The following is a 24,343-nucleotide window of genomic DNA, read 5'->3' as shown; positions in this document are numbered from 1 at the left end:
CATTATATCGTCTTATAATATGTTGATGTTGTTGTTGTTCTCATCTAAATTCGTTGATTGCTTCATTTGGTTCATTGGACGTATGACGAAATGTGACAATGCCAGGAGAATCATAACAACATATTGTCTGCCGATGCGCAGCAATAACACGGAATGACATCATTCGATTATTTTAATACAATAAAACCGATGATTCCAATTGGTTACTGTTTGAGATTTTTCAAATAAATTTTAGGTTTCAAACTTCGCGTTACTATAACCCATATACTACATAGTGTTGTCAATTCTCTGCAAAACACCTTTTTTAGTGAACCGATTTCTAGTACGCATACGGGCTTATGCAATCCGGCGATACGATCATTCCATCATAGCTTTAAATTGGGAGCATACCGTCTTTACAGATGTATCAAGTTATCATATGATATTCATCTACGATTTTTCAGACTGTTGTCGGAGTTCCGCACCCTATTATAGCATAAACTTAGATCGTTACCAGAGTTAGGTAAGGTTAGGTTCTATGACTGATATTCTACCATGGGGCTGGTTCTTTTGTGAATCCAGACAAAGCACTCGTTAATTAGGTCTTCACTGTCGACAAAGCGCCTTAAACCCATGACAAATCTTTCAGTATTTTTTCCAAAAGTAAATGATATCAAGAAAAGAAAGCTGTAAAAAAATTTTCAATTTACGAACACATTTTGTTCTTGTGATGTACATGCAGATTTACATTACAATATAAAACTTAGCAAAAATAGTATTATTTACATGTGTTAAATATGACCATCATCGATCCGTACAATTCGCAAGGTCCCATAAATTGATACCAAGTATTTCCGTCCTTCCGTTATGGCCTGAATTTTAATATCAATGAAATGGGTCCACGCCATCCCTAAGTCCCATATGATCAATATATTGATTGTCATCTGTCTGACTTACGAAGGATGAAATATCTCATTGCAGTTAAGTGAAAGTATTTCGCTTAGAATAAAGAGATTCGGCACTAAATATCATATATATACCTATCCCTGTCCTAAAAATTATTGAATGCCTTTACTTCCGTCTAAAATATGAATAATGATTTTTGGAAATTTTTTTTTTATTTTTATATTAAACGCCTTACAAGTCACCTGTTATTTTTGGCCCACATTTTATAATATTATATTTTCACTTTTTCATATCAATTTTCATATTTTTTCCATACATGAACTAAACCGATCGCCAGTCCGGTCTAGCCTAGCGGTCCGATATCGGCGGTACCGACAAAATAGCAGTTTTCTGGAGAGAAAAGAACGTGTGCAAAATTTCAGATCGATATCTCAAAAGCTGAAGGACTAGCTTGCGTATATGCGTATGCGACATATAGACAGGCGAACATGGCTAAATCGACTCAGCTCGTCACGATGTTCACTCGTCACTGTTCACTTTATTTTATAAGTCTAGAAAAATTTGTAACAATTAAACAAAAAAATTTTCAAACAGATGCCTTACCATCTCTTCACGATTTCTCAACATTGAGTTTAGTGGTGAAATTCTCACCGCTTATCCCATACGATAGTAGTTATACAAGTATATATACTTAGCATATGTTAGCCGATTAGTAGCAAGTAACTTGTTCTTGGAGCTTAAAAAGACTTATTGTTCAGAAAAAATTTCCAAAAATGGTGCATCCTTCAAGTCGCTGATATAATATAATATTTATGTATGTAAACCTTGGAAAAACAACAACCAAACCATGGTGGCCTTTATTGACATTCAATTCTTACTTAAACTCTGCTTCGAATCACTTCACCATATTTGTGCAACGAAATCAGTTGAATTTAGTGTTAATTAAATACACATTTATTTCAATTGACACGCGTTACGTGTGGGCAATTAATCAGACCATAACAGCAGAAGTAAGTTAAACAATTCCAAAAAAAAAAAAAAAAAACAACAACAAAACGAAACAAGCTGCGCTCGAATAGTATATAAATAAATATTACACATTTATTGCATTTTAAATTCGACTATTGATTGTTGCAAATTAGTTGCTGTCGAGCAGCTTTAATAGAGTCACCAACGGCAGTGACGCCTACATGCGTGCAGCTGCAACGAATGCTTAGCATAAGACAGCGCCAAAGATTGCAGCTCATCTTTGCAAAGTCGGTTAATACCCAGTAGGAAATATTTGAAGCAGTATGAGTAAAGATTAAAATTTTGTCATAAGTAATTAAATAAAGCAATTGTGAATTTATTTTTATTTGAGAGTTTTCAATTTAATCATTATTATCTTTCGGAAATTAGTTAATTTCTAATTTAAATAATGGAAATTTTGTTTGGCTCTTTTTGCGTGATTATGCAATGTATTTTTTATCTAATATTACTTTAATGTGTCAAGTTCTTTGCATTGTAATCAGTAGATATAAAAAGAGATTATCTCATTGATGAAAATATCGCAGTTCGTTAAGGATTTTGGAAATTCGATCAATGAAAATACAAAAACTGAACATTCTTCACCTGACTCGGCGACAATGAAGCTGACTTTTATTCGCCCAAAATTATAAAATGTTTAGAGATTATTTTATATTTTTCAAAGAAATAAAAAACATAGAAACCTGAAAAGTAAATTTTATGCAATTTTATCCGAGTTGAGCATTATTTGCTGCCACTTTCTTTCAATAAATAGATTTGCTATACATTTTTTAGTTGATTTATGTAATTTTCAGTAAATTAATATTTATTTTATGTATATATGGTAAGTATAGAAATGGAGATTAGGTAACCTTAGCAAATTTTCTCTTGTGTCATTGTTTTGTGCCGAACACCAATGCCACAAACTTATTTGTAACTAGTTGTTTGGTGGAAATATTCTTGGCGACTGGGCTGTCGTTTATCTCTACAAATATTTGAGCATGTGCTTAGCAAAATGCAGTTGGCAGCCTGCATTGCTCGACTCGAAACGCCCACGCATACAAACAAACACACACGCACACAATGTCATTAGACGTGTTGATGTGCTAATGAGTGTGCGTGTAAGCAATGTTGACAACTATGCTAGCGATGCAACAACGTCGAAGAGCGTGAATGTGGATGTGTGTTCACGTATAATAACTGCAAATTGCGAAAATTCGCAAACAACTAAATTAGCCAAATTTGACTGGCAAACGCAACAAAGTGAGTCCGAGTGCCACGTTGCAAGCACGAATTAGCGAGCCGCCGGCACAGACTATGCTTTAGCCACCAGCACATCCGCTCCTAGCTCCCCGCCAAACAGCCGCATGTGGGTGGCTAGTGCAGCCGTTACAGCGCTAAAAGCGCCAACAACACACACACCATACGCGTGGCTTTCGCCTGCAATCGTGTGATTTGCACGCGAGTTTGACATTCAAATTGAAATTCACAATCAATGACGTATATTTATTTTTAATTGATTACGCTTTAACTAACAAGCTAATTACACAAGCGCCCGCAACTGCATACATGTTTATATTTGTAATTGAATATGCAATTGTTGCCATTTCCATGTGCATGTTTGTTGTTGCAAATATGTGTGTGTATTTTGGTGTTTGTTTGGCTAGATTTTCACGCTTCGGAATTTATTGCATTTAATTTGCTTGTTCAACAAATATTGTAGGTGTTAAATGAGTTGCTCTTGTTGTTGTTGTTTATGTGTTTTAAGTTAGTTAGTCATCATCGTGTGATATATTTACATAGTTATTGTGACCGAAATGCAAATGTTATACACTTTTTTGGGCCTTAACCTAAAATGCGAATCGGTTTCATTTCGACAAGTCTGTGTTTCCGTCGTCCGATTACAAGTTTTATACACTGAACAGGGTATATTAAGTTTTTCACGATGTTTGTAACACCCAGAAGGAAACGTCTGTCTGTCCGTCCGTCCGTCTGTCTGTATATATACGAACTAGTCGCTCCTTTCCTCACTAAGAAGCTACTCATTTGTTGGAACGGCCGATATCGAATCACTATAGCATATAGCTGCTATATAAACTGAGCGATCGGAATAAAGGTAAACTTTTTTATTTGAAGAGGAGGGGAACATTTGTGTTTGTGAAGGGATTATAGCTTCGGTGTAACCGAAGTTAACGGTTTTAAAAACATTTTTTTTTTTTAAATTTTTAATTAAATATTTTCCTTTCACTAAAAATAAAGATGGTTAAAACTTTTCGAGATGCCTTCATAAATTTATTACGAAAATATCGCGATGGTAACCAGTGAACGTGAATGAACGATTGCCACGACTTTGAATCAGCTTATCTGGACCTTTAATTCCAGTGAGTGTTTTTATCTATTGCTTGAGGAGCCTGCTAAAAAATCTATATACGGTTATCAGAAACTCGTTATGTACAATTTAGAAAAGGTATCACCGATCTCATTAATCAATAAATATACATATATTTAACACCAACTCAGGTTATCGAAAGAGAAATGCGTTCACCAAAGTTCACTAAATGTTATCTAAAGGAATTGGTTCAAAAAGGTTGGTATTTTCGAACCGCGAATTCGCAGAAAAAAATGCCGTTATGTTTTATTATAGATGATGTTCACATAAAAGGCAAAAACTTCTACAGACAAAGGTTCTACGGGCACCAGCTGTAATGGTTTGGTAGGAAGTGTCCTGTAAACCGTTACACCTCTATACAACAATACAATACTCAAAAAAAGGGGTTAAAACTGGAGCATTGTATCATAGTCACACGAAGTTATCCATCGAAAATGTTTCTTATTAAACTTGTGTCATATCGACAAAGTATACATCATTTAATACACTGCTAAAAGATTTATGATGATTTAGTACATCTGTACAATTTCATAATATTCCGATTTTGGCATTATGATTTTGGGTGGGAAAGGCATTACATAAAAAACTTCAACTTAATACCAATCACCTCAGAATGTCACGATAGAATATTCCAGATATCCAAGTTTTTTCCAAAGCTATGACTTTTGTGCACAATGGACGGAAAGAAAGAGGCATCCGGTATTGAATTTCTCTCATAATCTCGAGCATTGTTGTGTACATATAAAATTTGTAATTTGTTGTTGTTTTTTTCATGAAAAAGTGTCTGTGCTATTATACTCCTTCAGTCCACTGAAATAAAGAATCACACAAGAGCAACTGAAAGAATAACTGACCTTCGTCTATCTTCTGCAAATCGCTTCAAACCTCGGTGAAAACTTTAAAATCTGCACGTTTTTGATTTCAAATTTCTTCAAACCTCGGTGAAAACTTTAAAATCTGCACGTTTTTGATTTCAAATTTCAATGAATTTCAAGAGCTTTCCAATTCACGATGGTTTCTTGAGGAAAATCTTTAAATTTGTTAAGTCCTGTTTTTTGTTAATTGCTTCTTCCTCACAACTCAACCCGTAGTCCGAAGCACAACTCACGCTTTTCGCCAAAAAAAAAAAAACAATAGTTTTCACTCAAAAATTTTTCACAATTCACTCGTTCGTGTCATTAGTGGTTTTTTGTTGTGCAAAAGTCAGACACCCAAATAAAAATATTGGCAATCCAAATTCGCGTATTTTGCAAACTTGAAATCAGAATTCTTTATCTGCAATGTGTTAGGAAAAAAGTGTTTATTACAATAAGCTTTTTTTCTGGAAATGTTTTTCGTTTGGAAGTTCTTAAATTGATATGTGAAAAATGTTTTAGTATACAGATTAGATTTGCACGGATATACTTATTGTTTTGTATATGGATTATGAAAAGTTTTGTACAGAAGTTGTTACGAAAACAAGTGTTTTGTCATTTACTACAAGTACAATGCTTTTTCGTTGTAAATTTTAATGCTTTAGAAAAAAAAAAAACATTTTACTGAGTCTTTACACGAGTCTTTTTGTTTCTTAAAATTTGAATTGAAAAATAAAGATAAAATACTATATGTTCTGTATATTGACGTTTGAGATAATTGCGATTCAGTTTGAAAAATTTTTAAGATAAAAAGTTATTTCAAACCTTCTATGGAAGGAAATGTATTCCAAATTTGTAACATTTAATCGTACCTTGAAATTATTAAAACATTCAAAATCATATGAGCTGCAGGGATAATAAGTTAGTGAGTTTGTTTATTCGAAAAGGATTTCAGTAAACATGTTTCTTAGTTACCTAATTGGAAGATAAATTTATAGTTGAATAATCCGTTGTATGAGAGGTTAAATCTAAAGCTCGGGAAAAAGGTAATCGGGACAGTTATGACTAAACGAATCGACTAAACCCACCTAAGGAAGTGTTCAGATACTTTAAAATATCGGATTAAAATTATGATCAAAATTTATCATGAAAGATCCAATTACATTGAAAAATAAACTTTTTAGCATTTCTTGATACTATTTGTAGATTTTTTTGCAATAATAATCTTTGATTGTGACTCCAGGGTCCATACTACTACAAAATTTATTTCCGTACACTTGTTATCTTGAATAGAATATAACTTAGATTTTTTTCTCTGTCGGACTTTGTCGGAAATGAGCTTTTGATGGTTTTAACATTTTTTTTTTGATAAAAACTGTGCCTCAGATTTTTAACATAGGTGAAATGTTTTATACTAGACCTTGATATAACCAATTAGCAAATTTTGTCATGTATTTAAAGATTGTTGATTGACCGAATAGTTGCAATAGTAAGACTACTTGGGCATATACCAAAGAGTTATTGAGATATACGAGTCTGACATTTTCTTGAAATTATTTTGATAGTTGAGTACTTGGCGGATTTTAATACTCAGAGAACTGTAATAGGGAGTAGTATCAAGCGCAAAGGGATATATCATAAGAATTTTTGGATCGCCTATCGATATACTAGATTTTACCGTAAATATTCTTTCGGATGCTATTTCCGATTTTATTCAAAGCAGTTTAATGATTATGGAAGCGTTTGTAGCATTAATCGTATAAACGGATGCGAGCTTCTACAATATTTTCCGATGCCTACGATGCAACTTGATTGTTATTGTAGGTTTTTAATATAAAACTTTCCCTAACCTGTTTTTATATTAAAATATTGATTATGATACTGTTTGAATGATTATCTGAATTATTGCGGCTTCCTTTGATGCCTACAATGAATCAGTTTCATATTAAATTCTATCCTTACCTCTTGCTATCGGTGATTTTCGTAGCTCTAATCTGGAGCCAGAGCTTATTCGAACTTAAAGTTTGTCTTAACGCGCAGACCTACCAAATGCAAAATACAAAAAAACTCAAAAGTGGTTAGCAAATACCACAACAACCGAAAATATTCCCATTCAAAGAAGTGCAAACACATGTGCCACATACGGGCACAGACAGGAGGCCCGAGTGCCCTTGAAAACTTGCGTTCAATGTTAGCATATACAACGGTGTCATGCTCCTTGGCGCAGCGCGTAAGTACTGCTATGTATATACATGTGTGTATATATGTATCTATGTATGTGTTATTCCAATTCGGCTGTCTGGTATTTAGGCTCAAAGCGCTTTTATTGTCTTTCGATCAAGCAAACGAACAACAAAATGTAAGTATTAACGAAAGGAGAGGTAAGCGTACATCTAAGTGTGCCTGGTTGTGTGTCTGTGCACATAAGTTTACAGACTTCGTTCCTTTCTAATGACTGTCTGCCATATAAGTATATAATAACTTATATGTATGTATTTGTATTTATCTGTGATTTTGTGTGCGGTGATCACTTTTTTGTCGACTGTGTAAGAACGCCATAACCCAAATGTGAAATCGAGGCGACTTTTACAAAAGTCTACAACAGCACTCACTTACTTGCGGATCATTTTGAAATAACATATTGTATGTACACATGTATGTGTGTGTGTATGTGAGGTATATCTGGTTGTGCATCTTTCTTTTATTTGTTGTGTTGTATTCATTTTTATTTTCGGAATAATTTTTCAAATCACAAATTCCAATTCAAAAATGCAGTCCAGCGAAGCCTGAGAAGCCATCAAAACGCAGGGTTTGCTCTGGCAGAGTTCAGAGCAGAGCAAAAAAGGGTGTTGTAATTCGATTTTTCCTGTTTACATACACACATTCAAGTACACATAAAAAACCAGAATAAATTAGCAAAAGGGAATAACAGGATAGACAGTTGAAAAGCAATGTGAGAGAGCACATTTTAATGCCTTGTTCTGTAAGCATTGAAGATCTTGTCTTCCATAGATGACAGAATTTGTACCCTTTGCAATACAATAGCCTACATCATCGCGCAGACATATTTACATATGAACAAAGAATGACAAAGTGTTTTTTCCTTAAATATCTGAATGAGCTAATGTCATACTTATTTACAAACTTACATCACACATTCATACTTTCATTGTTAATTAATTCTATTTGTTAATATTCTGCTGATCGGTTGATACAGAACTGGTTTTTTATATGTTTTTTCGGGGCTGTTGTTGAATTTTAACAAGTAAGGAATTTCTAAGTTCGGATGTAACCAAACATTTTATGCTCTCCCAACTTGCAAGGATTAAACACCGAGAAATTACTTCAGTTGTTTGCAAAATTGTATATTAAAGAAAGTATTGATGCGATCAACCAAGTTTTGACACAAAAACATACTATTATCGAGAGTTGCATTCATATATTTTATTATAAGAATTTCAATTATATTAGGTAAAGTAAAAAGTTCGTTCGGTGATTTTTCAAAAGATGATAACTTTGTGTACATTTGTCCGATTTAAGTCAAATATGCACCGTTCTCGTAGAAGGCTGCGTCCCTATGTGCAAAAAACTCGGAGAGCCAATTTTCACAGGCCTCTCTTCTCACCATTAAGCGCGTTCGACATGGAAAGGAAAAGATGGTAATCACTTGGTGCTAGGTCCGGACTATAAGGTGGGTGCATTAGAACCTCCTATCCGAGCTCCAGGAGCTTCTGGCGAGTCACCAAAGACGTGTGTGGCCTGGCGTTGTCCTGATGGAACACAATTCGGCCTCTGTTGATCAAAGATGGCCTCTTCTGGATGAGTGCTGCCTTCAAGCGGTCCAGTTGTTGGCAGTAGAGGGCCGAATTGAGCGTTTGGCCATAGGGGAGCAGCTCGTAGTAGATGATTCCTTGCCAATCCCACCAAACACACAGCAAAACCTTCCTGGCCGTCAATCCGGTCTTGGCCACCATCTGGGCCGCTTCCCCTAGCTTTGACCACGACCGTTTGCGCTCGATGTTGTCATAAGTGACCCAGTTTTCATCACCAGTCACAATCCGCTTCAGAAACGGGTCGATTTTGTTGCGATTCTGCAGCGATTCGCAGATGGAAATTCGGTCCATCATGTTTTTTTGCGTTAGTTCGGCAACGAGCTTCTTTTTGAATCCAAGGTTATGCAAATGGTTCCAAACGGTTTTCTGGTTTATCTTTAGTTCCTCAACAATTAAATAAGTGCTCACGTGACGGTCTGTTTCCACTATTTCCATGATTTTATCGCAGTTTTCGACGACAGGCCTCCCGACGCGTGGTGCATCTTTGACGTCGAAATTACCGGAACGGAACCTAGCAAATCACTTTTGTGCTACACGTTCGTTCACAGTATCGGACTCATAAACTAAATTAATGTTTTCAGCCGCTTTGGCTGCTTTTTCGCTTTGATCGAAGAAAAATTGTAAAATATAGCAAATTTTCTCTTTGTTGGTGTCCATCTTTGACGAGCGCTCACAACTAACTGAGTAAATCAATTGAAAAACTGTCAAAGACAAACTTTTAGCGCGAATAAAAACGTTTTCAGCACCGTATAGTATGACATGATGCGACACGTAAACTACTACTATGGACAATAACGCCATCTCTTAGATAAAAACCGAACGAACTTTTTACTTGACCTAATATATCTTACACATTGACCGATATTTTCGGCATAAAGTCAACTATAGGCACTGGGGTCCACAAATTCAGTACCTAGGGACTTGAACAGTTTTGGTTCGATTTAGAAGGGTCATAAGAGGGTATACTTTAAACGTATTATTCACGCAAAGTTTTACGCCGATATAATTATTGTTGCTTGATTTGCATACACGAAAGTGAAAAAATCAGATGGAATTTAAAATGGTGTTATATGGGAAATAGGCGTGGTTGTAATCCTATTTCACCCATTTTCGTACTTTAACATAGAAATATGAGAACAATATTATGTACCGAATATGGTTGAAATCGGTGAAGCAGATCCCAAGATATGGGTTTTCACCTAAAAGTGAGCGGTGCCACGCCCATTGTCTAATTTTGAACGCTCCTATAAAGTTCTCTCATACCATCCCAGAGATAAAATTTAATGTCACTGGCGTGTTTAGTGCTTGATTTATCGCGCTTTTAGTAGTTTTTAACAGTACCGTTATATAGGGAGTGGGCGGAGTTGCCACCTGATTTCACCCATTTTCACGCCGTCGATAGAGGTGCCAAAAACATTTGTTTCCAGTGAATTTTGTTATTATAGCGTTAGTGGTTTAGGAGACACGCACATTAAACCTATTAGAGGGCGGGACCACGCCCACTTAAAACAAATTTTTAACTGCAGATGCCCCTCTCTAATGTGATGCTGTGTACCAAATAACAGTATTGTGTCTTAATGTGGAGCTTAGTTATGGCAATTCATTTGTTTTTGATTAATGGCGTTTTGTGGGCTATCTCAACTTTTACTCAAGTTACAGCTTGCACAGACGGACGGACAGACAGTCACCCGGATTACATACATACATTATACATAACCCTATATCAAACTCGATTAGTTTTAGGTGATACAAACAACCGTTAGGTAAACAGAACTATACTCTGTAGCAACAGGTTACGAGAGTATAAAAAGGGAGTAGTGAATATTTATTGAAAGTAAGCTCGTCGATGCCAAAGGAGTCCTTATTGTTCTCGTTCTGGTAAAAATAATTTGTTGTGCCGGGCTGTACTTGCTTTATACAGATAATACATGGATAATGTAATATTCTGCTGTTAATATCTATTCATTCACCATTTCGAGTCACGGCGGCATAAAAGACAGACATCACAAGATTAATATCAAGTACTGATCTTTTTTACCTGTCTTTTAATAGTTATGTCCCTATTACATAGACGATGTGTATTCAGTTAAAAAACAACAATATCAACTATGCGTTTGCACGTATGGGTTAGGTGGGTTTGAGAATTTAAAAAAAATCGATTTTGTTTTTTTGTCTTATTGAATAGTTCAATATGCTTAAAATATTTACTCAAAATCCGGAAGTTGAGCCCATCAGGCCACATCAGTACAGAGCTTCGCACGTAAACGTAAATTTAACCAAAAAATGTGTTCAATGCCAGTCAAAAATTCAAATTTTAATTATTTTTATCCTTCGTCCAATAAATATACTTATTTATGTACTACTACTGAATTTTATTTTTATTTTTTGATTTAAGATGAAATAATATTAAGTTATATAATGAGATGAGGTACCAACGACTATGTTTTCGAAATTTTTATTGTAAATAAATAAATTTTCACAAAATACTGTTTATATATGTATCATTAATATGCTGAATTGTTTAAATTAAATGTGATTGTATAAACTAAAAAAATAGTAAAAAAGAAAACTCTTTTAACTTCTTAAACCCTCCTAACCCCGCAATAATCAGAGGTGCTTGATAAAACTTACATTAAGAACCTTTGATCTGACTATTAAATATACAGAAACAGAATCAAATGAATATAACAAGCCCCAATCAGCAGAACAGTTAAAGAAATCTTATCTAATAAACGCTTATAATTTGTAAGAAAACTAGTAATAAAATACACCGTCTGCAACAACATCTGTAGTACAATTTCGTCAAACCTGCATGGTACAGTCTACCAGAAAAAATACTGAAATGGTCTCAATGATTTTCATTTGGTTTTTTCGTCGTAATCTTTAGATTAAATAATAACCAGTTTTTAACTTTAAACTCAACTTTAAAGTAAAAATAAATTTTCAAATATAAAGTACCTAAAGGAGCTAATTTCTTCAGGATGGGAACGAGCCCGTGTTTCTCTGTATTTGTGCGTTTTGACGTTGGATCTATGGGTCGCGCACGAGCTCAACAAGCTTTGGTCAGCAACCAGCATTTATGCGGTTGTGATATATTTTCGGCTCAGGTCAACCCTAGAGTGTCTATTGATGCTGCTATTAGCAAGGTTCACGTCCCAGGAATAATAGGTGTTCTAACTGGACGCTGTCCTGATAAAGATGAAGGTGAAGATTTCTATTATCCAGCTTTTACCAGACTAAGGTTGAAGTAACTCGGTTGCCATACCTTCTAGTTAAGCTTACAGTTTATTATGTATTTTTGGGTATGACTGCCACCTGTAGAAATTTTTTATTTTCATAAAATTGATGACTTAAATCAGTTTGTACATCATGTGAATAAAACTAGAAATGATTAAGAATATCATTAAGAAGAGTTGTCGTCCCTATGAAAACTTTTTAGAAATATTTGATTCTCAGAATACTGACATCAAACTAAAAATATTTGAGTAAGATCTGCATTGAAAATACTTTCAAGAAGAATTACCTGTATTCGAGTCAAAAATTTTGGCAAGATAATGAAACAATATAATATGAGCATCAAAGTCAATAAATTTAAGTGAGCTTTCAGTTCAAAATATATTTTCGACGAGGGTTAATAAAATTTAGAAGTTAAGCGGAACATTAAAATATATGTATCATATTTTTTAGAGAACCGTAAATAGAAAACAAATCCATTAGGACCGTACTGGTAAATTAGTGAACATTTATTTAACTTCTAAGTAAAACCTCTTTTGTTTTTATCTTATAAACGAAGATTCATATTTATACGTTGAACAGGATATATTAAAATGTCACAAAGTTTGTAACTCGCAGATGGAAACGTCGGATACCCTTTAAAGTATATACATTAATGATCAGGGTGACAAGTTGAGTTAATTAGCCACCACGCAAAGGAGCCATTGGGATATCGATCTGAAATGTTGTCCTTTTTCCTCAAGAAGCTGCTCATTTATTGGAGTCACCGATATCGGTCATACAAACTGAAAGATCAAAATCAAGTTTTTGTATGGAATACTTATTTGTTAAGGGGTTTATAGCTTGGGTGCAACCGACTTTTTTTTCTAGTTTTGCTATAATTTTAATTTGTATGTACTTGTACATATATTCGAGAAATGGGAATTGTCTGCAATTTGAGCGTTTGAAAAGAAGTGACGAATTTTTTATGAAAATTTTTTCATTTGTCTCTGCATTCGAGCACTTTTATACATACCTACCAATATTGTATAGCACATTTGTTTTAGGGCTTCAATTACAGCAGCTCACTAGAACAAGTGATATATTACTGTCATAATTTCCGGAATAGCCATGATACTAATTAGATTTCAAATTCAAAAAATAAAACTTATACATACACTTCATACAAATTAAAAAAGCTAAATTGATGATTAAATTTCATTAAAAATATAATTATATAATATTTATTTTAGAGATAAGTGTTACACTTTTATTTAAAAGTAAAAGAAATTTGTTAAAATTTTTTTCAGGTAATGGAAAGGTGTACAGTCTATGTAAATGATACAAAATTAAATGCGTTACCTTAATTGCAAATAATTTCAACAAAAGCAACGCCCACAGGCGAGTCCTTTGTATCTGTGGTTGAAACTTGGTGTTTAAGTTTTTAAAAGTTGTCCATTATTTAACGAAACTTCGATGCAAATTTCCTCACTTGTATTTGGATTTATTCAATATTTTTTAATACTGTCATGCAATGTTTCTTGATTTAACTTGCTATATTTGTGATTTAATTAATCTAATTAAGCACCAACAACCTTTATTAATTTGTTTGCGCCTTCAGTACTTTTTCGTTAATAATTGTTTTTTTTTTTGTAATTCTAAAGAAGTTTTGTTTTAATTTTTTGTGTGTCTTTAAATATAAATATATTATTTTTCAGTGTTCTCTTGTTTTATTTTCGTAAATTTTTTTACTTTTTCAAAAAGCTAGCATTAAATAGGTCAAATTGCACCACAAGCCCCTTGTATTAGATACCATTTTCTTTTAAATGAGCTCATTGTTACATTATATAATTTAAAGCACTTTTATGTTGCTTCGATAAAAAAGTTTCTTTTGTCAGTTTGGAGTATTGCACAGTTCTTGTTATATTTTTACTGTTTTTATTTATTTATTACAGTTTTTAAAGCGCTTAATTGAATACTTGTATGGATTTATTGTTTATTTTTTCCTAAGAACTTTGATGATTAAAACTTTTAAAATATTTTTTGAATTTATATTTTTAAATTATTTATACTCATTTCCAATCGTCATTTCACGTTTAATATTGTAAAATTATTTTTTATTTTTTAAAATATTTAGTATTTTACTTTATTAAATCAAATTAATATTATTTTATGGCTATTTCAAATGATTAAAATACTATATCGTAAAAGTTAGTTTATTTCGATTTTTCGAAATTGAAATTTGTTGATCTAACTGTGTTTAAGCGGCAGTTATATAAAGAAAGTTATAATAAACATTTTTTATAGATTTAACAATTTTACATAAGTTCCAGAAATAAATTATTTTCGTTATATCCATTGAATTCTTTACTAGTTTATATCTAGATAGTTAAAATTGTGTTCCTTTTAATTATTGTAATAAAATTTTGATTATTCAAAATAATTATTTTTATATCCTCAACAAGGTATATTAATCATGCCAATAAGTTTTTAACACTTAGAAGGAAACGTCGGAGACCCTAGGAAGTAGTAGTCAGCATGACGAGTAGAGTTGGTTTAGTCACGCGCGCTAGTTCCTCAGCTTTAGAGATATTGATCTGAAATTTTGCACACATCATTTTCTTCCGAAGAATGCTGCCCAATTCTATACTATTGTATATCGGACCACTTTAATATATATCTTCCATACAAACTTAACATAAACAAAATCTTGTATCAAAAACTTTTTTATTTGACAGGATATCTTCACGAAATATATTTATAATCCCAATATATTATTGGGATCGGAAAACTATATCTGCCCCATAAACTGACCGATACAAATCAAATTATTTTAACTTGAGAAGAGTCGGTGCAGCTAAAGTTAATGATTTTTGGTTTTCATTATTTATAAGTTAAAAACTTACACTTGCTTTATTTTAATTTTCAAATAATTTCATATTGTTTAAAAGTTTTATGTTTTAATTAGTTATATTGTTATTATTTATTTTATTATTACTTTATTTTACTTGTAATTGTAATTTTTTTTTATAGTATATTTAATTATTAAACTACAAAATACATTTGTTTCTAAATTGATTAATAATATTTTTTCTTGTATGTTACATATGTACAAAATTTAAATTGATTTTGAAATAAATTTGTTGGCTTAAATTTTTATTATTTATTTATATTATATATATACATTTATTTAGTTGTAAGTTATTTTGGTTTGGTTATCTTGTCAAAGAAAACGTTTTTTATAATGAAATATTTGTATATTTATATCTACTTATTCACAAATATAGAGTAATTTATATATATTTGTCTTCATTTTTAACATTTATTATTCCAATATAAGTGATAGGCTTTTATAAAAAAAACTTTTTTACTATTATTTCTCAAACATTCTGCTTAGTAAGGATCGTTGCCTGCAACTTGCTACATATTTGCTTGCCACCTGCTTTGATTAGTTCATTTGCCAAGCCTGAGGTGGCAGCGCATTTCACCAAATTGTTTGAAAAAATCGATGTCAAATATTATGAGTACTGTCAGAAAATCAAATCACGCTTTTGTGTGCACAACAACAATTTTGGAATCCTGTTTTTATTGTTTTCTTCCGTTCCAATGAAACAAACACTCGGACGAGCAAACAAACAATGCAAAAGCAATAAAAAAAAGACGTTCGACCAATAAGTTATGTACGTTTGTAATGTGTTTTAAATTATACAAAATTAAACAAAAAAAAATATTAAACATCAAAATGTGCAGTTCTTTTCGATTCTTCCGTTTTAAATTCGCGTGCCACACAACGTTGCGGTTGCAGTTGTTTTTCGCGAGTGTTCGTTGCAAATGCCTCAGCTTGTGCTGAAAGTCTCTAACTTGAATTAGATACTTTCAGTGGCGTGCACAATAAAAAAATCGCAAACGATAACAATACAACAACAACAATGCACAGCCAAGCAGCAACCAACGAAAAGTGCCTAAGAAAAATTCTACAACAAAATCGACTAAATAAACCAAACACACCAGCGATGGTGCGCGTAAAGTGTTGGCTGCTGCTGCCACCGCCCAGAGTATTGGTGAAGGGAAGGTGGAGGCATGGTCGGCTGGCTACTAACTGGCAGGCGCAAGCACAAGTGGCAATGTTTTGCTGTTATGATTGCTGTTAGAGTATTCTTTGCATTGCTGCGTGTTGTTGTTGTTACTGTAGTTGTTGTGATTGTTAGCTTGGCGCACAGTGCAATTGAAATTGCTACCATACACACACACAGGCGGCGATCGGGCGCATGAGTGCCAGATGCTGACTCTTGCTATCGGCACTGGGCGAGGGAAGCGAGCAGCAGTCGGGTGCAGAGATGACTGCAAACAGCCAGCAGCAGCAGCAACATTAGAATAGGCTTAGATATTCTGGTTCTGCTGGAGTTTCGCTAGCAAGCTGTATTTTTATGCGTATGCTTGTTGTTAGTGTTGTTGTTGCTCTTATATGAAATTGTGTTACTCGTGAATTCTTGTTTCTCAGCGCCGATAACGGACAGAGCGTTGTTGCTACTTTTAGTTGTTGTTGTTTTTTTACCGCTGCTATTCTCTCGATGTACGGTCTAGTAGACTCTAGAGTTGCCAGTTAGATAGTGATTTAAATACTTACATCCATCTGTATATGTATGGAGAAAGTATAGATGGGGCCCTGAAAGAGCGGTAGACTAGCTGCTGAGTCGACCATGCTATACCGTCTGCTTAGAACTTTTCAATAAAATAGCTCAACGCAATGTAGAAACGGTACTGTAGAGAAAGGTAGAAACCGCTCAATTTGGAGATCGCTATGGCAGAAGAGTGAGCTTTTCTCTCGAATATAAACCACATGAGCAGCCGATTCAAACTGCTCCGTTCTAACGCCGATCGTCTGAGCCTACAAAGCTTAGTGAAATTTGGGTTTGAATGCTGCGTAACGGCAATTAATATATGTATGCTTTACAACTATATCATAATATGTATGTATATATTTACAAATGTTCACCCATTTCTAAGTACCAAACACTATCTGGGTGTGCGGGCAGTTCGCGAAAAGATGCTGCACGAGAAACCAAATTTATTATTTGCTTTGATCTCATATGGTTACGAGTATTCTAACATGGTACGCTGTCAATCAGTGGTAGTCTAAGTGGGCTTTTACACACAGACCGTTTTGACCCTCGTTTTCGGCAAATTCTCTTTTGGTGTCGCTCTGTGCATTTACACGAGCAAAAAGAGTCCAGCAACTCGAGTCTAGTTTTTCTGTCATTCCTTTTCATAAAATTTTCGCAAACGTTTGTGCGTTTCGGCTACGCCATATTTCAGTTGTTTGTCGTGGTCTCACATTTTGCTTGCAGGGAATTACCATGCATACGGTAGAACAATATGCATTATACCCGCTTAATACTTTCAAAGAAATACTTAAGACGGGAATTCCCTAATCTACCAGAATGTATTGAATACCCGCTACTAATATTTTCAAGGCCAAATTTATAACAGGAGTTTCCTACTCTTTAAGTATTAAAATCCCATAATTTTTTTATATTCTCACAACCTGTTGCTACAGAGTATAATACACATTAGGGAGGGGCATCTCCAGTTAAAATTTTTTTTAAAAAGTGGGCGTGGTCCCGCCTTTAATAGGTTTAATGTGCATATCTTCTAAACCGCTAATGCTATAATAACAAAATTCACTGGAAGCAAATGTTTTTAGCACTTCTATTGACGGTGTGAAAATAGTTGAAATCGGGTGGCAACTCCGCCCACTCCCCATATAACGGTACTGTTAAAAACTACTAAAAGCGCGATAAATCAAGCACTAAACACGCCAGAGACATTAAATTTTATCTCTGGGATGGTATGAGATTACTTTATAGGAACCGCGTTCAAAATTATACAGTGGGTGTGGCACAGCCCACTTTTCGCTGAAAACCCATATCTTGGGGTCTGCTTAACCTATTTCAACCAAATTCGGTGCATAACGTTCTTTTCATATTTCTATGTTATATTGCGAAAATTGGTAAAAGCAGACTACAACCACGCCTACTTCCCATATAACACCATTTTAAATTCCATCTGATTCTTTCACTTTCCACTATGCAAATCAGGCAGCAATGACTGTATCGGGATAAAACTTTGCGTGATTAATGCGATTAAAGTATGCCACCTTGTGGCCAAAAATTGTCTAAATCGAACCAAAACTTTTCAAGCCCCTAAGTACTAAATATGTGGACCCAAGTGCCTATAGTTGACCTTCTACCGAAAATATCAGTCAATCCACAAAGAAATCTCAAACGAGTAAACCATTTGACTTTGCGAGAGTATAAAATGTTCGGTTACATCCGAACTTAGCGCTTCCTTACTTGTTCAAAATGTTTCTATGCATACATATTACATACAAAAAATAGATAACAGATTCCATTTGATTCAGATTTGACAGATTCAAATTTGCGAACGAATTCATTTGAAACCGAGCGCTCTTGCAACCATTCAAAGAATTTGAAAGTGAAAAGGAATGCTGAAAAGGGTAGTAGCGAGCTGTTATGAACAAGAACACAAAGCGTGCCACCCGAACACGAGTGGCACGGTCCCTTCGTCCTTCCTCGTCGTCCCCTCGCCCACAATAAACCGGTTTGGTTTACAAAAGAGTCTGTGTGTAAAAGCCCACTTAGATTACAGATGATCGCATCGCTAGCAAAGCGCTCACTTCGTCTTTAGCTCCTATCTGAGCACATCAAATGACAGTTACAATAAAAACAATAATAATAGGCAAAACAAACAAAGCGGCAAACATCCGATACTCAATTGGAGGACTCCACTAAACAAAGCGTTTACTAAAACATATGTAAAGACAGAACACAATGTGGGTAAGACACACAAAAGCGCAGAGAGATACAATGGAAAACAGAAAGGGTAAGAGGTAAACAATGGAAATAAGCTTAAGAAGATAACGAATACAAAAGAGGGTAAGCCTACTTAGTGTGCTTTTACATAGGGACTCAAAAGAGTCTCATTTTTTTCAAATTTTCTTTTGGTGTCGCTCTGTGCATTCACACGGTCAAAAAGAGTCCAGCAACTCGAGTCTAGTTTTTCTGCATTCCTTTTCACAAAATTTTCGTAAATATTTGTGCGGTTCGACTGCGCAACACTGCGTGCTGCGTATTTCATTTGTATATTGAGATGATGGTCACACATTTTGCTTGCAATGAATTACCATGAATATGGTAGAACAATATGCATAATACAAGTACCTACCCGCTAAATATTTTCAAAGGAATACTAAAGACAAGAATGTATTGAATATCCGCTACTAATATTTTCAAGGCCAAATTTATAATAGGAATTTCCTAATCTTTAAGTATTAAAAATTCATAATTTCTTCACTCCACCATAATCTATATCTTAATTTTCTCCTTATTTACAATTTTTGAAAATATTTCTATTATTCAATGCATACATATTTGCATATTAGATACAAAAATAGATAACAGAACTCAAATTTGCGATCGAATTCATTTGAAACCGAGCGCTCTTGCAACCATTCAAAGGATTTGAAAGTGAAAAGGAATGCTGAAAGGGGTAGCAGCGAGCTGTTACGAACAAGAACACAAAGCGTGCCACCCGAACACAAGTGGCACGGTCCCTTCGTCTTTCCTCGTCGTCCCCTCGCCCACAATAAACTGGTTTGAGACTCTTTTGAGTCCCAATGTAAAAGTGCACTTATAAAGAACAAAGTATAAAGATACTTAAGCAAAATGGGATTTGAAGAGACTTACATCTCTTTGCATATGAAGTAATTTGTGGCTGAAGGAGCATTTTCGTAAGGGCGTTGGGACAGGATGATATACAGAAAGGTAGCAAACGGAACCAAGTAGCTTTGGTGTTTATAGTGATATAATTATTACGTAATGAAGACAATCAGACTGGATCATTGTGGTACAATATTACTACTTTTAATTTAAAACCCCTTCTATGGAAATATTTGATCATTCCTTACTTGCTCGTTTGAAAGGACCGAATATTGTTAATAATTTTAGATCGAAGTCGTCCCAGTTGTTACAACCAATATTTACTGGAATAAAATATTTGTCTTATATATTTAGTTTTTCCTTAGATTACAAGTTCTTAGTATTATTCCTTATTATCACTTAACACATAAAATGGTCTTCTTAAATGAATAATGGAGAGAAAGTCTTTTGAACTGTCGGTTTTTTGGTACGTATTCACCGGGAGATAATCTAAATATTTTACGATTGCTTCAAAGATGGTGTGGAGGGAAAGTTGTCTGCTGTTATGTTCACGTTTCCATTATATTTAAATCTAATCAGATCTAACAACGTTTTCTTTCACTACTCTGTAGATTTTTTCAATAAAATTATAAAGGAATCAGAACTAACAATTATATAACGAAAAAGAATGATAAACAAGTAAGGAAGGACTAAGTTCGGATGTAACCGATTGACTGATATTTTCGGTAGAAGGTCAACTATGGGCACTGGGGTCCACATATTTAGTACTTAGGGGTTGAACAGTTTTGGTTCGATTTAAACAATTTTTGGTCACAAGGTGGCATACTTTAAACGTATTATTCACTCAAAGTTTTACCCCGATATAATCATTGTTGCTTGATATGCATAGTGGAAAGTGAAAGAATCAGATGAAATTGAAAATGGTGTTATATGGTAAATAGGCGTGGTTGTAGTCCAATTTTTCCCATTTTCGCACATAACCTAGAAATATGAAAAGAACGTTATGCACCGAATTTGGTTGAAATCGGTTGAGCAGATCCCAAGATATGGGTTTTCACCTAAAAGTAGGCGGTGCCACGCCCACTGACTAATTTTGAACGCGGTTCCTATAGAGATATGCACATTAAACCTATTAGGGGCGGGACCACGCCCACTTTAAAAATTTTAACTGCAGATGCCACTCCCTAATGTGATCCTGTGTACCAAATAACAGTTTGGTATCATATTGTGCAGCTTAGTTATGGCAATTTATTTGTTTTTGATTAAAGGCGTTTTGTGGGCGTGGCAGTGGTCCGATTACGCCCATCTGCAATACCAACCGTCTTACGGTACCAAGAAACATGTCTACCAAGTTTCATAAAGATATATTAATTTTTACTCAAGTTAGAGCTTGCACGGACGGACGGACGGACAGACCGGGTGACTGGATTTCAACTCCTCTTCATCCTGATCACTTATATATATAGGTATAACCCTATATCTAACTCGATTAGGTTTAGGTGATACAAACAACCGTTAGGTGAACAAAACTATTATACTCTGTAGCAACAGGTTGCGAGAGTATAAAAAGAATGCACTATTTGGCTATACTGCGTACATTCAAAAATTAAAATTTTTCTGATTAAAAAAATTTGTAAATTTTTGTCGAGAGGGTTGTTATAATATGGGACAGACACTGCTTGATAAATATACCTATCTATGTACATTTATCAGTTTAAAACATTTATTAGTAACAAACAATAAACAATTTTTAACTGATAAAATTCGCTAAGAAGAAATTAAAGAAGTGTGAATGGCTTATTATGGCTTTTCACATCTCTAAATCGAGTTTAGTACAGCTAAACAAGTAGAAGAAACATTGTGTATTGTATGGGAGAAGTTCTCATCAATTCTGTTGACTCCAGCGCTCAACATCAGCGATCTAACTAGCATGCTAACTACTTGGTTCGGAGCGAGAAAATCGAACAAACACTAAGAAAGCGAGCAAACGAATTGACGGCTGCGGTAATTGGCAAGGTCGTTTGTCGTAATGCTTCGCAAAAAGTGCGCGCTGAGCGTGAAAAGCTTCGTTTTTACGCTTATTTCGCACACTCTTCGTTGATACGAGTGCGTTGCTTATTCTCTGTTAGTAAAATGTTTTGAGAAGTGTACATATACATTTTTATAAAGGTGTATATGGTGATAAAAGTGTTTTAAGTGAAGAGTAGAGTATAAAAAACGAGTTCATTGGAGAGCAGTTAAGAGTGTTGAAGCATTATTTTTGGCGCTCTTTTCACAGTGGGCAATAAACGTGAACATTTTATTAAATTCATAAATAATTATATCATGAACGGAATACTGAAGAAAGACAATTTCGTATGAAATATTATATAAGGATATATTTACATATTATGTAAGCATGTGTAGGTGTTATTGAAGCTTACACTTTTTCTTGGGATCTGTGGATCGGTTTATTGTAAACATTTCATTAACCTAGGACTATAGACATCCAAGTAAACCATGTAATTTCACTGTTATTTATGTATATTGTATATACATTAGAGTGTTTCAAATAAGTTTTTTAATTTCTGGTTTTCAACCTTTACCTTCTCAAACATTTCTATTTAATGCAAAAAATATTTTCACAAAACACGATCGCTTTTGGTCAACTCTAATGAGTCTCTATTTATACGATTGTTTGTATCATCTAAAAATAATCGAGTTAGATAGGCGCAATAGGACCACTGCCACGCCCAAAAACGCCATCAATCGAAAATCTATAAAATTACATAACTAAGGAGTAAATTAGAGTATAAATATTAAGTTTGGCACAGGGGATCGCAACGGCAAGGGTCACTTACGAACTAAAATTTTTGAAAAAAGTGGGCGTGGCTCCGCCCTCTAAGAGTTAAAATAACAAAATTCGCACAGGATAAATTCTTTAATATCCCCTACCGTCAATGTAAAAATGTCCTCTTCCCATATCATGGGTTTTTTAAAAATTACTAAAAGTTCGATAAATAATTAACTAAATCGCTAGAGACATTAAATTTTACGCCCAGGATGTTACAAGAGAGCTTTATAGGAGCCGTTTTTATAACGAAGAGCGTGGCACTGCCCACATTTAGGTGAAAACCCATATCAAATCTATCAGCCAAACTCTACAGGTTGCATTATTATGACATCCTTATATTGCGGTGCGTAATCGGACCACAACTGCGCCCTTCCTTTACTTTCCCTACTTCCCTTATAACACAATTTTTAATTCTATATGAATCTTTCACTTTTCAGTACTCGAATTAAGTACTAATTAATATATTCCAATAAAATCAAAAAGTGCCATCTCGGGTTTAAAAAATGTCAAAATCGGACTATAACCGTTCAAGCCCCCACATACCGAACATGTGGACCCCAGTACGTATGGCGGATATGAAATATATTTTTTTGAATTCGTGGAAAGTGTTTCTCTGATAATAATATACGCTTATGTCAAAAATTCGTTGAATCTGGTCAATACTTCTTATAGTCCCATATATGTACCTAATATTATATAAAGATGAACTTCCACTTGACTTTATACCACATATATCGGCTAATGTAGGAGTTATTTTAGTGAAATGCAGAGAGCGTATTTTTATAATAAACAATGTATCTTTGTGCCAAAAATTAATAAAATCAGGTGAAAACTTGCCTTAGCCTTCATATAAGTGATATTAAGGATTTGAAAACGTCGGACTGACTTTACTACATATATGTACAAGTATATGTTTACCTATATTTAGAATATATTATAAAACTTCTTGAAAATAAGTTTTCATGCATACCTGAGCAATGTATAAAATTAGTACAGTCAGCCCTTCCATTTCTCTGCCCCAATAATATCATATATAACGGATTCCGACTTTCCACCTGAGTTTAAACCGTTTAGGTTGGTCAAAATGGGAGATATTTTAATATAATTAGGTGGACACGTTTTCTTAAAAGTTATAAAATTATATTAATATCCCTAATAAATGGAATTCCGCTCTTTTGGCTTTTTGAAATATTAGTCTATATATTATATATATTGCCAGCAGCTATTTTATACTTTATGGCTGATAACATGTCGAAAAAAGCTTTTTATCTTCCCACTGATATTTGACTCAATTATAAACTTAACTTTTCTTTAAAACTCCATTTACTTGCTTATTCTGTAGTTTATTTAACGATTTGTTTAAACATGATAGACCTTTGTCAGTGTCAGTAAAAACCATTATCGTTTAAAGTTCTCTAAAACTATTACTCATGAATCAACATTTGTTTTTGTACTACGTGTTTGGCCAATTTTTTACCTGTAATTTGAAGATTGATGTTCTTTAAGGCGAAGGCCGACCTGGGAGATTGGGCGGATTATTTAGTATATAATATAGTTTTGGGTTAAAACCTAGTCGAAATGTATGAAGCTCT

The 24,343-nt window shown here is 34.1% G+C and overlaps 1 protein-coding gene and 2 long non-coding RNA genes across 10 annotated transcripts in view; 2 read left to right on the top strand and 1 right to left on the bottom strand.

Annotated features, from left to right (window-relative positions):
- Window positions 1-24,343, bottom strand: part of fru (sex determination protein fruitless) — a 300,477-nt gene that overhangs the window by 189,938 nt on the left and 86,196 nt on the right. The window lies entirely within an intron of this gene.
- The window catches only part of LOC138859035 (uncharacterized), a 97,456-nt gene that overhangs the window by 13,823 nt on the left and 59,290 nt on the right, over window positions 1-24,343 (top strand). The gene's annotated exons all lie outside the window — the stretch shown is intronic.
- Window positions 12,513-13,254, top strand: LOC138859036 (uncharacterized). Of its 2 annotated transcripts, none has more exons than XR_011398077.1 (2): window positions 12,513-12,693; window positions 12,783-13,254. It is a non-coding gene; the product is annotated as an uncharacterized lncRNA (long non-coding RNA). The 2 variants fall into 2 exon arrangements; XR_011398078.1 differs by having other exon boundaries at window positions 12,760-13,254.

This window comes from Bactrocera oleae, chromosome 2 (assembly GCF_042242935.1).
Source record: "Bactrocera oleae isolate idBacOlea1 chromosome 2, idBacOlea1, whole genome shotgun sequence".
NCBI classification, from domain to species: domain Eukaryota; kingdom Metazoa; phylum Arthropoda; class Insecta; order Diptera; family Tephritidae; genus Bactrocera; species Bactrocera oleae.
The sequence above is the reverse complement of the archived record's forward strand: the minus strand, read 5'-3'. Positions and strand labels throughout refer to the sequence as shown.